At 39.0% G+C, this 14,364-nt stretch overlaps 1 protein-coding gene and 1 long non-coding RNA gene across 2 annotated transcripts in view; one reads left to right on the top strand and one right to left on the bottom strand.

Moving 5' to 3' along the window:
* The window catches only part of LOC120852851, a 128,356-nt gene that overhangs the window by 3,018 nt on the left and 110,974 nt on the right, over window positions 1-14,364 (bottom strand). Inside the window, exon 4 of the long non-coding RNA XR_005718670.1 lies at window positions 8,777-8,781. This is a non-coding gene — a long non-coding RNA (uncharacterized LOC120852851). The remainder of the gene's footprint in view (window positions 1-8,776; window positions 8,782-14,364) is intronic.
* The window catches only part of PRKCH (protein kinase C eta), a 367,851-nt gene that overhangs the window by 336,013 nt on the left and 17,474 nt on the right, over window positions 1-14,364 (top strand). The gene's annotated exons all lie outside the window — the stretch shown is intronic.

Here is a 14,364-nt window from a genome sequence, read left to right as displayed (position 1 = left end):
AACTTAGTACAGCACAGCACAAAGACAATCTTTATCTACAAAGCATAAATATAAGACACAGATGTACAGAGCAGACATGTGAATACCAAAGGGGGAAAGGAGCAGGTGGGATGAATTGGGAGATTGGTATTAATATATATACACTCAGTCCTGTAGGAGAGAGATGATGAAAATTGTCATTTTTTCCCCATCTTTCTTGCTAACTAAACTGTTTCATTTGCCCAGACCTCAGGGATGAGTCATGATTGATCTAATCAGTCATGGCAACTCCTTCCACTTTGTCAATGAGTAATCTAACAGTGGGAATGAGCTTTGGTCAATGAGACAGAAGGAGAAGCCTGATGGGGCCCCTGAGAAAGATTTTTCCTCCTGGAAGGGAATGAGGTGCACAAAGAGAATGCTTCATTGTCTCCACTACCCTTGCTTTCTGCTTGAGATGCTCTCAACTGCGTGGAGCAGCCAGCCTATGAGCCTTAGGGAGACACTTTTGATACACGGACAGTGGCAGAGCAGAAGGATGGAAAGTGGCCACAAAACCAGAGACCACCCACCTCAGATGTCTTGAGAAGTCATCTGTAATAGCATCATTCATTTTTATTCCATTTCTTGCAGCCAAATGTATCCTGATTAATATACCTTCTCTCTGAAGCGTATGATATTGTAGACCACTTTTTCCTTAAAAACTGCTCTCCCCATGAGCTCAGTCAGCTCTGGTTCTCATCTCCTCTTTCTTAACATGTCCCTCAAATATATTATTAAGGGCTTCCCTAAAGATATTTTTTAAACCTCTTTTGTGCTTAATCCATGTAGTCTTTTGAGGAGAGTCCTTCCCAGACCACCACTTTTATTCCCAGCCATACTCTGACAAGTTCCTCAGACCTCTCAACCAGGCTCTGTCTCAGGATGTTTAAAACCAAATTCAATCATTTTCCTTTGCACGCATTTTTTCCTCTGCACACATTTTTTCCTCCGCATGCATTTTTTCCTCCGTATTTCTCATCTCAGCTGATGCTAGAACCTCTTCCCAGTCACCCAGGAGAATAACGTGGACATGATTCTAATTAGGACTCCTCCTTCAATTATTCACACTCTCTTCAAGTCTTCACCACACAGCACATGGGTTACAAGGTCATGTCCAGTAACCTCCTACTTCTCTAAAATTTTTATTATTTTTAATGGGAAAGTACAAAAATTCTAAAGTACTAAGACAATACTCTTTTTATCCCTCATACCAGCTGTCTGAAAATTCTTTTATTTTTAGTTAGAGGATAATTGCTTTGAAGGTGTGGTACACTTATACAATGGAATATTATTCAGCCATAAAAAGGAATGAATTTGAGTCAGTTCTAGTGAGGGAGATGAACCAAGAGCCTGTTGTACAGAGTGAAGTAGTCAGAAAGAGAAAAAAAAACATCATATATTAATGAATATATATGGAATCCAGAGAAATGGTACTGATGAGCCTATTTACAGAGTAGGGATAGAGACTCAGACACAGAGAACAGATGTCTGGACACAGCAAGGGAAGGAGAGGGTAGGACGAATTGAGCATTGAATCATATCCATTACCATTTGCAAAAGAGATAGCTAGTGGGAAGATGCTGTATAACACAGAGAGCTCAACCCAGTGTCTGTGACAACCTAGAGCGGTGGGAGGGAGGGTCAAGACCAAGGGAACATATGTATACTTACGGCTGGTTCACACTGTTGTATGGCAGAAACGAAATAGTTTTAGAATCCCTCCATCTTCTCCATTCTCACTGCTGCTACCTCGTTAGCTCACACTTTCTAATCTCTTGCTAAAACCTTTAAAAGACCCTCTTAACCGATTCATTCTTTAGTCTTGCCTTTTCCACTCAATTCTCCATACTGCTCAGAATGATTTTTCTGTGGGTCGAATATTTAGGAGCCACTCCTCCACTTAATCCTTCTTGACTGCTGAGAAGGGCGTTTGAGGTCCTTCATCATTTGACCTTACAATAATCTCTAGGTTCATGTCCTCTGGATATGATCTGATGAAGGACCCATTTTTTCCTATAAAATCTAATTTTTACCCTCACTTCACCTCTACTTTATCCACCTGTTGTCCTCTCATTTATCTTCAGTTCAGGTCTTATTTCAGTTGTGAAGAGTCTTTCTTTGTCTTCACCATCCTCCTTCCCTCTTCTATCCTCTAAGAAAGTTATATATTCTTCCACAGTATATTATGATATTATACCATGGCTCTGTCAACCAATTCAGGAGTCATTGATAACTCTGCCAAATTTCCATTAGATTCTGAGCACAGTGAGAACAAGGACTGTCTTATTCATGTTTTATTCCAATATCTAACAAATTACTCATAGAGAGTAACAATAAATGTTTAGTAAAGGAAGAATTAAGTGAGTGAATGATGTTCTAATTCTCAGGGCATTTGTATTTTACAAAAAAAAAAAAAAAACACCAATAAACCACTAATCCATAAAAAGGAATTTCTAATTATTTGATGTACTGAGTGTCCAATGGGGAGATACTTTGCTGATGCTGGTGAATCACAGTACATGGACAGTTAACCCATAATAATATCCCTGTCTTGCCCGTAAATTCTCTTCCCGAAAATGTTAGAAATTTTGGTCTCTCTGAACAAGGCATTTGAAAGCCCATAGGTTGTACAAAACTAATCATAGCCTTTAGTGAACATACAATAATGTTTTTGATGTTGTAATGATTCCTTTAAAAACCTTGTGTAAAAAGTACAGTTCTTCTTAAAGATGAATTCAGAAATGTTATGGAATACATCTGCAATGTGTATAGACAAGAGGTATGACTTTTTAATCATGCTGTACCCTTAAGATCTAGTTATAAGTAATTCCCCATAATTGTTAGTGTACACACTGTGTTTAACAATATATGAGCAGATTCAGTCATTTCCGAGACATGGTTGTCACTGATTACAGTACAAGTTGTACTGAATCTTCTCTACTTCCTTGATTGAGATCTATGCTGTACCCTCCTCTGCTCCGTGCCACCAAGAGGCCGACCTCTGTGGATTGCATCTGTTCGGCTCCTTGGCTCTCTGATTTCTGGTTGGGTTTAGCTAGTGAGCATCACCAGCTAAATGTCAGGAGGAAGAAGAAAGAGACAGAGATTTTCTACCCTGCCAGGTCATAGTCTGGCAGTGAGGGCATTCCTCCATTAAATGCCACAGGTCCTCATGGGTGGGTGTCTGTAGCCTCCCCCTCCTCTTCCTTCTTAGGCAGAGAGGTCACAGAAATGGTAGCAGCATCCCGCCATTGTTAGCACACAGGGGTTTCCCTCTCCTCTCTTGGTTTCCCTCAACCCTGCCCTCACCCTTGTATGTATTCCCTTCACTGAAGTCTCTTTATTCAGCTGGTTTGAATGCCACCTGTTTGCTGCTTGGACCCTGCCAAATCATATGATCAGGATGTTCAGGGGGGCAAGGAGGATTACTTTATTTACATCATATCCCATCTTTGTTTGCTCAAACCACAACCACCTGTGGGTACAAAAAGGCCCCAATAATAGCAGTAAAATAATATTTTGGAGTGGTCAGCTGCAGAATTTTGGTTTGCTGTCTCTCCGCGTAGTTCCAACATAGGAAGAACTACAAAAATCCAATAGGGAGACACTCGTCTGCTTTAGAATTAGGACACTTGCTCCCATTAAGCTGGATCAAAGAGCCACCATGGAAAAGCTGATAACCAACAGGACACATTAAAACATCACTGGTCAAACTAGTGCTCTGTGACAACCTAGAGAGGTGGGATGGGGTGGGAGGTGAGAGGGAGGTTCAATAGGAAGGTTCAACAGGAAGGGGACATTTGTATACCTATGACTGATTCATGCTGATGTATGGATGGCAGAAACCAACACAATAGTGTAAAGCAATTATCCTTCAATTTAAAAAAATTTTTTAATCACTGGGCTAATAAAGCATCACAAGAAATATAACAGGACAAAGAAAACAATATTACTCAGAAATCCTTTCCAGAAGAATACCCTGTGTGGTTGGTAGATATATTTCCACGAGTTGTTGGAGCATGAAATAAAAGAGGATAAGGCACTCCCTCTTCCATAAGCCCTGCTACAGTAATAACACTCCCTCTTCTAAGGAAAATGGGGTGGGTTTACATGAAAAGTGGGTTGGGTTGCTGTTTGTGGGCCATTACTTCTCTATTCCATTTTCTCACATGCAAAGTGACAGTAATACCTGTATTGGTCTCAAAACATTGTTATACATTGCTTATTAATTTCTAGAATAATATTCTTTGAAAAACTTATAGATGGCTCATTTTTTATTTTAGCAGTTTTTAAATATTTTAAAAATGTTTTAAAATGTTTGCTCATGATTTTGATTTTTAAGCTGACATATAATATAGTTTTATGAATTAAGTAGATGTTACCCAAGGAATATCATAACCTTTAGATGTTCTGTCACTTGAATAAAAATTGGAGCTCTCCTAATGTAGAAAATGCAGGAGATCTCAAGTTACCAAATGAACGTTCAGTCTCTATGCTATCTTGGCCAAGTCAATGTTTCAGTCTCAAATTTTCAATCTGTAAAATTGGACTGTTTATATTTGCATAACTTCTAGGATTTTGCAATTCACAAATAAAATACTACTAATTATGGTGCAGGATGATAGAAGAGGAACTTCCCCAATGAATCAGTGGGTAAAGAATCTGCCTGCAATGCAGGAGACGCAGGCTCAATCCCTGGGTCAGGAAGATCCCTTGGAGGAGGAAATGGCAACCCACTCCAGTATTCTTGCCTGAAAAATTCTGCCAAGTAGAGATTGGCAGGCTAATCTAAAGTGTTGTAAAGAGCTGGACACAAGAGTGTGACTGAGCACGCATGTACGCATGATAGAATCTTCTCTCTAATCAAAATCTAACTTTTAAGGCTTTCTCCTAATCTTTCAGTGTTCTATGAGAAAATCATTATTTGTGTTCAGACACCCATTGTGTCCAATCCTCCTCCCCTCCTAGATGAGAAAGACAACAGAGATGACTGCTCAGCTTTCTTGCATGGGGCCGCATGAAATGTTCTAGCTAATAATGAAACCACACAAAACCCATGCACAATTCTCTAGTCCCACTTCCCCTAATAGCGTCTAAGTTCACATGTTTCTGGTTATATAGCTACAGGATGATAACTAAGCCATTCTGACTTGGCAGTAGGTATAATAGCAGATGGGAAGAACCCTTTAGGGTTACTTTATTTACATTTCAATTAAAATCTCTGCAGATGAAATATCATAAAAATTATTTGAAAGGTAGAAATTTCAGTTGCTATGTTTCAAACACACTAAGATTATTTTTAAGCAGAAAAGATCTGTTATCCTCTTCAATCACATATATCTACTTACTTTTATGTGGAGCCAGTTCTGGGTCCTTAGTTATGATCCTAAATGATCTTATGTGATCTTCAGTTCAGTTCAGTCACTCAGTCGTGTCCGACTCTTTGTGACCTCATGAATCGCAGCACGCCAGGCCTCCCTGTTAATCACCATCTCCCGGAGTTCACTCAGACTCACGTCCATCAAGTCTGTGATGCCATCTAGCCATCTCATCCTCGGTCGTCCCCTTCTCCTCCTGCCCCAATCCCTCCCAGCCTCAGAGTCTTTTCCAATGAGTCAACTCTTCTCATGAGGTAGCCAAAGTACTGGAGTTTCAGCTTTAGCATCATTCCTTCCAAAGAAATCCCAGAGCTGATCTTCAGAATGGACTGGTTGGATCTCCTTTTAGTCCAAGGGACTCTCAAGAGTCTTCTCCAACACTGCAGTTCAAAAGCATCAATTCTTCGGTGCTCAGCCTTCTTCACAGTCCAACTCTCACATCCATACATGACTACTGGAAAAACCATAGCCTTGACTAGACGGACCTTAGTCGGCAAAGTAATGTCTCTGCTTTTGAATATACTATCTAGGTTGGTCATAACTTTTCTTCCAAGGAGTAAGTGTCTTTTAATTTCTTAAGTGACCTAAATGTGAGCTAACATTAAGATTGATTGTATGATAAACAACAACTTTTTAATATAAGTATGTCATATGCAATATTTGTGATATGTGAGTGCGTGTCTGACTCTTTGGGACCCCATGGACTGTAGCCTGCCAGGCTCCTCTGTCCATGGAATTCACCAGGCAAGAATACTGGAGTGGGTTGACATATTTGCGGCAAAAAGTTATTCATTATTTACCTGAAAGTCAAGTTTAACTAGATGCCCATGAAATATTGGAAACAAACTTACACATTGTTTGTCTGAAGTTCACATTTAACTGGGCAACTTCTATTTTACCTGACAACTCCACCTACATACTGCCTTAGTCAACAGTGCGTTCATTGCTATTTATACTTAACTGCTATTAAACCTGGAAGGGTAAGCACAAACTAAACAATTACTCTAAGCAATATCCTGTTTGACCTAGCTGCAAGCTATGAGCTATAAAAGATTTATTAAGGGAGGGTCGGTTGTCAAATTTGTTGAACACTTCTTATGAACTCCCCCTCTTATGAACTCTTTTGACCTCACCTGTGTCCACAGTCTACAGATACAAGTTCTGCTCCAGCCACCTCTGTGGCACCAATTCTGCGTGGGCTTCAATCACTCAGGTGGGAACAACCTGACAATACCTTGCCTCATATTCCTAGTACAGGCATATGGGGCCTTCATATTGCTGCTGAAATGCGATACTGTGAGGCCCACTTGCTCCTACATATGGAGGAAATTTTTTATCAATGGGAGACGGGAGCTGGCAAATACAATTTTTTCTTTTCCTCCTCCAACCCTGGCTATTTGGAAAAGGAGTAGTTCATATGAACTTTCATACAACAGTCCTGGGGGGATTAAAGCATCGGTTGCATTTGATACCAAGTGGTGCCCAGATTTTGTCTTGAGACCTGCTTTCTGGAAAGCTCTGACTAAGATATCATATTACCAATGTCTGGTAATAAAACCATCTGCATGATAGAAAAATTTAGTTTGTAGTCAAGGCACTTGGGCTCTAGTCTAGCTTCTGCCATTTGCTAAGTGAATGACATATGTTGTTATTTAGTCGCTAAGTCATGTCTGACTCTTTGTGACCCCATGGCCTGTAGCCCACCAGGCTCCTCTGTCCATGGGAATTGCAGTGGGTTGCTATTTCACTCTCCAGGGGATCTTCTCGACCCAGGGATCCAACCCACATCTCTACATTAGCAGGTGGATTCTTTACCACTGAGCCACCTGGGAAGCCCGATATAGAGATTATTTAACTTTTGCATCTTTCAGATTTTCATCTGTAAAATGAGGGTAAGAATTTGTACTTCATAGTTCTGAAGACTCAATGAGATAATACACATAAATAGCACTTTAATAGGGACTTCTCTGGTGGTCAAGGTGGTTAAGAATCCACCTTGCAATGCAGGGGACACGGGTTCAATCCCTGGCTGGAGAAGATTCCACATGCCGCAGAGCAACTAAGTCCATGCACCACAACTAGTGAGCCAGTGCTCTAGAGCCCATGCTCCACAACAAGAGAAGCTGCCACAAAGAGAAGCACGCAGATCACAACTAGAGGGTAGCCTCTACTTCCGCAACTAGAGAAAGCCCGCAACAGCGTAGAAAACAGCACCGAAGACCTGCACAGCCATAAATAAATAAATAAAAATTTTAAAGCACATTAATAGCAATCACTGATAATTTTCTCTGTCAGGCACTGTATTAAGTGATTTATATTCTTTTCCACTAACCCTATGGGTTAGGTTCTATTGTCAACTCATGTGACAAACCAAGGCACTGAAAGGTTAGGTTACTTGCTTAAGATTATAAAACTAGTATGGGTGGAGCCAGAATCTGAAACTAGGGAGCCTGATTCCAGATCTATGCCCTTAACCACTACATGGTACTCTTCATCTGGTGAACAAAATAGTGCCTGGCTCAATATCCATTCCTTAGTTGCAGAATCCTGCATTTATTTGGGATAATGGGCCCACTTCATTGACCAAAGCTCCAAAATTCCTTGCGATGAGGTGCGATCATATAACTAAATTCTGCCTAATCTGTGTAAATGAGAATGTTATGTGGTATTTCTGGGAAATTTCCTTAAAATGGAGAGAGGCAGACCTTTCTCTTGCTCCTCCTTTCTTCTGACTGAAATGTAGACACAAAGGTTAGAATGCAAGCAACCATTATCGGCCATAAAGTGACATCATGAGGATGAGAGAACAGTGAGATGTTGTGGAGCCAGTACATAGATAGGTAGCCTACCTCGGATCTTCTTTTAGGCTAAGAGAATTACTCTTCAACTTATTTCAGTTGGTGCTGTTTTTATATTTGTGTGTGTCTGTGTTTTCTATTATTATTGTTATCTAGGTGGCCAAATTTAATCCTCACTGATATAAAAGTTGACAAAATTTTTGGCAGCCTGTGTATTCGTTAATATTGTAAGACACAAAGTCAAACACTTATTTAGTTGTAGTTATTACATTTAATATTGATAGAGGGAATATCCTTAAGAACTATTGTCCTACTAAGCATGACTTTTGCTGAAAGTCAGAAGTCAGGAAAAATGTAAGCTGCTTATTACAAGAATCAAAATTAGTTGATATTGCTACACATATTGCAGAACAGCTGCTGTCACCTAAAACTAAAATTCCATTTTTTCAATCAAGACTCCTCTCTCCCCAGAGTAATATGCTGCTTACTTGATGTAAATATATTCCTCTTTCCATCAAGACAAGGCTAAAGAAAGAATGTATTTATTTACCAAAGTGAAGTATCAAGCCAAATCTATACCCATACTTACTTTCAAGGCCAATAGCCAAGAAGACCATGTTAATAAAGACCTGAAAATTAGCACATTAATCAAGCAATCAGTATTTATTCCTATTAGGCAATTTGGCAAAGCATTGGAAGTTAATTTTATGATCACCTCTCATAATTGTTGTATCAGAGAAAACATGTGTTTATATTTTTTAAAACAAACTTGCTATTTATAATGATCCCCACTTATTTCTGTTGTTGTTAAGTCACTCAGTCCTTTCCCCAAGTGACCCCATGGCGGGGTCAACTGTTGTTCAGTCAACCCAGTTGTGTTCCGACTCTTTGTGACCCCATGGATGGCAGCACATCAGGCTTCCCTGTTCTTCACCATTTCCAGGAGTTTGCCCAAACTCCTGTCCATTGAGTAGGTGATGCCATCCAACCATCTCATCCTCTGTTGTCCCCTTCTCCTCCTGCCTTCAATCTTTGCCAGCAATCAGAGTCTTTTTCAATAACTTGACTCTTCACATCAGGTGGCCAAAGTACTGGAACTTCAGTTTCAGCATCAGTCCTTCCAATGAAGGACTGGTTGGATCTCCTTGCAGTCCAAGGGATTCTCAAGAATCTTCTCTAACACCACAGTTCAAAAGCATCAACTCTTCAGCACTCAGCCTTCTTGATGTTCCAACTCTTACATCTGTACATGACTACCAGAAAAACCATAGCTTTAACTCTACGGATCTTTGTTAGTAAATTTATGTCTATGCTTTTTAATACGCTGCCTAGGATTTTCATAGCTTTTCTTATAAGGAGCAAGTGTCCATCCTCACTTATAATATCAATGAAATTATATTTCAGCCTTATAAAAAAATGCTTATGTTGTCAAAGACAAAATAAAACCAATGTGACTCATGGTAATGAGAATTTTTTAAAAAGCAATCAAATAGAATTTATGAATGTGAATGCCTAATCTATTTCTTATTTGTACCTTTTTCATTTAGTTATGGTAAATACAAAAGTATATGCCCAACTTTTAAAATGAGAGAAATGAAAATCACCAGGCATTTGAACTAAATGAATTGCTACAGCTGGAAAATAAATCTAATTTGGAGACTTTTAGCAGCTTTGACAAAAATAGTAACATATTGGGCTATATTGTATCTTTCTCTAATAATATGAGGTAAAAAATTTTATAAAATAAAATAATGTTTAGACTAAATTCAAAGATGAGTTGCTGTATGGCTCTTAGATAATGGGGATGCAATATCTCCAACTACAATTTTATGAAATTATGCAAGTGTTCAAAAGAACTTTCATGTAAATTCTAAATAAAGTCTTGAAGGTATAAAATTAAATTGTAACTCAGTGAAGGCATTTTATTGGAAATATAGTGTGAAATTGTATAAGAAATTTATTTTTTGAACTACTAGAATTAGAACTATTAATTCTGTAGTTCTACCAAGGCAGAAGTTTATCCATGCTTACAAGTGTAACATATTGTCAAGGAACTTCCACCATTTCTGGGTTATTAATTTCTTTTGCATCCCTTTCTTCTCTTTTTCTCCCATTCAAGAAAGAATATCTGATGCAAATTCTGGGGACATTGCCATGGGTATAATCTTAATATTGTTTTAATTTAGAAAGGAAGGTAAATAATCTGCAAAATTCAGCTATTTAATATGACCAACTTAGATAGCATATTAAAAAGCAGAGACATTACTTTGCCAACAAAGGTCTGTCTAGTCAGGGCTATGGCTTTTCCAGTGGTCATGTATGGGTGTGAGAGTTGGACTGTGAAGAAAGCTGAGCGCCGAAGAATTGATGCTTTTGAACTGTGGTGTTGGAGAAGACTCTTGAGAGTCCCTTGGACTGCAAGGAGATCCAACCAGTCCATCCTAAAGGAGATCAGTCCTGGGTGTTTATTGGAAGGACTGATGCTGAAGCTGAAACTCCAATACTTTAGCCACCTCATGTGAAGAGTTGACTCATTGGAAAAGACTGATGCTGGGAGGGACTGGGGGCAGGAGGAGAAGGGGACAACAGAGGATGAGATGGCTGGATGGCATCACCAACTCGATGTACATGAGTTTGGTAAACTCTGGGAGTTGGTGGTGGACAGGGAGGCCTGGCATACTGCGATTCATGGGGTTGCAAAGAGTTGGACACGACTAAGCGACTGAACCGAACTGTACCAGTACTGACATCAGATTTGTTCCAACATGAGCTCTCTTCCAAAATGGTCCTTCTCCTTTCTTCTGTCCCCATGATCCCTGTCAACTTAAATATTGGATTGTTTAGAGTCTATGTTTAATTTTTAAGAGATGAACACTGTGAAATAGAATTATTTACTATTAATGAAGTTCAAAATATTATTGATAGTTTAATTTCTTAGTACACCTTTTCTCATTAAAAGAAATAGAAACTATGACCTTCAAGAAACTACATGCCTTGATTGAGTTCTTGTCTTAAGCTTAATCTGATCTGCTAGTTACAGTTGAGTTGATGACAGAAGCTTTTCAGAATCCTCTACTTCAATTTTGTAGCAGTTAAGATAGAGTAGTCCAGCAACATTCGCTTCTCCCCAGAAGTAGGAGGAGAGGAGAAAGTAACTCAGGAAAAACTACAATTTCCCTACATAGTATCACAAATAAACAAAAATCCTAAATCCATGACTTCATCACAATTTCCTCCTTTTGATATTTTCCCAGTGGTGTCAAATATGAAACAGCCTGAACTCGTATTGGGTTTGGGAGGATCAGCACGGAGTAAGTAGAAAGGGAAATGACAGAAATATGATTCCTATTATTACATATAGAAGAGTATAAAATTGTCTATAATTTTGTATTTAAACATTAAATTTCACCTGTTTATAGTATGTTTAATTAAATTCCTTAAAAATAAGGTCCTAGAATGTCTTCCAATGTATATCATTCTGAGAGTTTTCCAAAGGGCATGCAAGGAATTATAGATAAATTGGCCAAGAAACTGCTTTAGTTCAACAGAATTTAGGCAACCTGAAAGAAGAACCAGGTAGCATCTTTGGAGTGTCCCTTTCAAGTATCAAATGTCTCAAGAGAAACCGTGGAAAATGTCAAAGGGTATTTTCTGACACTGGAAAGTATGAGACACTATTTCTGACTGCAGGGCAATTTAGCCAAGCACTTGAGAAAGCTGGAATGAGGGAATAAGAGTTGTCTTTCAGAGATGGCCAGAGAGAAAGTCATTCCTCTTCAGTGTTGGCAAGAGCTATGAAGGTTCCTGGCAGTTAGGCTAATATTTTTCCAAAAGAAAACCATTGAATCTATCCATGCATATAGATAGATATTTGGTTGACACTGCACAGTTCTATGCCAACATGGAAAATACAATTTTAATGTTAAAAAAATATTCAAAATAGGTGTTAACAGTTAATTACCTTGATTATGAAAAAACCTTATTCTTTTAAAAACTATCAAATTTTCCATAATATTTTTCCCTGATAAGTTAGCCAGGGTAGATTAGAAGAAAAATAAGCCAACAATTAACATGATAAAATAAACTACCACCTAGTGTTCAGCTTAGAACCAGACCAAAGGGACTCAAGGGTTATTGATGGAAGGGAAGAATAAATGAACAAGTAAACAATCTATTTGATGGAGATGCTTTATATTTCAATTAATTGAGGAAGGTTTTCCATCAATTGAGAAATTATACTTTTGACATTTTTTAGGCATATTGCTCTTTCTGGAAATTATGAATATTAGTAAGTTCATTTGCTTGTATTTTAAAAAAATATAAAGCCAGTTCCTGAGCAGAAATTATCTTCCTTTTTGCTCTATCTGGAAGGCATAGATTCTATTCCTTTGTGTAATGGTAACATGTTATTTGAATATACATAGGAAAAAAGAGAAAAAAGACTTGGTATACAGCCCTATTTTCTATGGTTTATGGCTGGAGTTCAATTAACACTAAACTTTGACAGAGGTGCCATGATACAGACATGGAAGAAGCATTAATGGTCAGTTCAATTCAGTCGCTCAGTCGTGTCTGACTCTTTGCCACCCCATGAACTGCAGCACGCCAGGCCTCCCTGTCCATCGCCAACTCCCGGAGTCTACCCAAACCCATGTCCATTGAGTCAATGATGCCATCCAACCATCTCATCCTCTGTCGTCCCCTTCTTCTCCTGCCTTCAATCTTTCCCAGCATTAGGTTCTTTTCAAATGAGTCAGCTCTTTGCATCAGGTGGCCAAAGTATTGGAGTTTCAGCTTCAACATCAGTCCTTCCAGTGTACACCCAGGACTGATCTCCTTTAGGATGGATTGGTTGGATCTCCTTGCAGTCCAAGGGACTCTCAAGAGTCTTCTCCAACACCACAGTTCAAAAGCATCAATTAATGGTCAGTTACCTGGAAACATGATGTAGCTTGGTCCTCTGTTTATGGAGTGAGATAAATAAAAGAACTGATCTTCCCTGTAAAAAGACTTCCATAACCCCTACCTATTTTTTTTTTTTTATGAAGTAAAAGAGAACAGATCAAGATCAGTGGTGGAACTGATGCCATAACTTCTTTGTTCCTCAAGGTACTGGACTGAAAAACTTGACCTCACAATTTGAAAAGACATATGTGATTCTGAGAGCTGTCCAACAGACAAGTGGTCTATAATTTGACAGATAAATGGTTCCCCTTTGCCCTCAAAGGAAACAGTAAACCCACAATTATATAAAGAACCTCCACCCAAAGCTTTGTGTTTAAGATGAGCCCATCTTCTTGATTTCAGGAAATGGAGGCTCAGAACCTTGGCACACTTCACTGACAAGGGCCTGTTTACATTGGCACTTGTTCTTCAGGCTTCACAAGTTTCATGGATTAGCATGAAATTTCCCTTTTACCACTTCTCTGTAATGGTCTCTTCTATAGAGAGACACTCTCAGATTTTGCCTGATGTTCTGGCCCAATCATTTTAATTTTATTGTTACTTATTTTTGACTGTGCTGGATCTTCATTGCTGCACATGGACTTTCTCTAGTTGTGGTGAGCAAGGGGCTGCTCATTGCTGCAAACTATGAGCTTCTCATTGCTGTGGCTTCTCTTGATGGCCCAAATATTAACAGAACTTGTTTCCACTCTCAAAATGGCCCCAGTTAGGACAATAAATTATATGGCCATCTCATGTCTTATTGACCTACTGTGGAAGTCAGTCTCTCAAGGGTTTTCCATGAACACTGAAATCTGCCTCTATCCTAGACATCCTAGATTTGAAGACATCTTGGGTACTACAGGTAATTAACTAAAAAAGGAGACCTGGGACAGGATATATCATCTTTGTGTGACTATGACTAGGCAAATTGCATTTCCTGGCCTCAATTTCCTCATGTAAAATCAGAGTGTTAAAGTAAAGCCATTTTCCCTGGTGGCTCAGATGGTAAAGAATCTTCCTGCAATGCCAGAGACCCAGGTTTGATCTGTGAGTCAGTAAGATCCCCTGGAGAAGGGAATGGAAACCCACTCCAGTATTCTTGCCTGGAGAATCTCCATGGACAGAGGAGGCTGGTGGGCTATAGTCCATGGTCAAGAAGACTCGGACACAACTGAGCAACTTTCACTTCAAAGTAAATGAACATTTTAGCAATAAATGTC

The sequence above is a fragment of the Oryx dammah genome, unplaced genomic scaffold, assembly GCF_014754425.2.
Source record: "Oryx dammah isolate SB20612 unplaced genomic scaffold, SCBI_Odam_1.1 HiC_scaffold_26, whole genome shotgun sequence".
Lineage (NCBI taxonomy): Eukaryota > Metazoa > Chordata > Mammalia > Artiodactyla > Bovidae > Oryx > Oryx dammah.
Note: the sequence above shows the minus strand (reverse complement) of the source record. Positions and strands in the feature narration are given on the sequence as shown.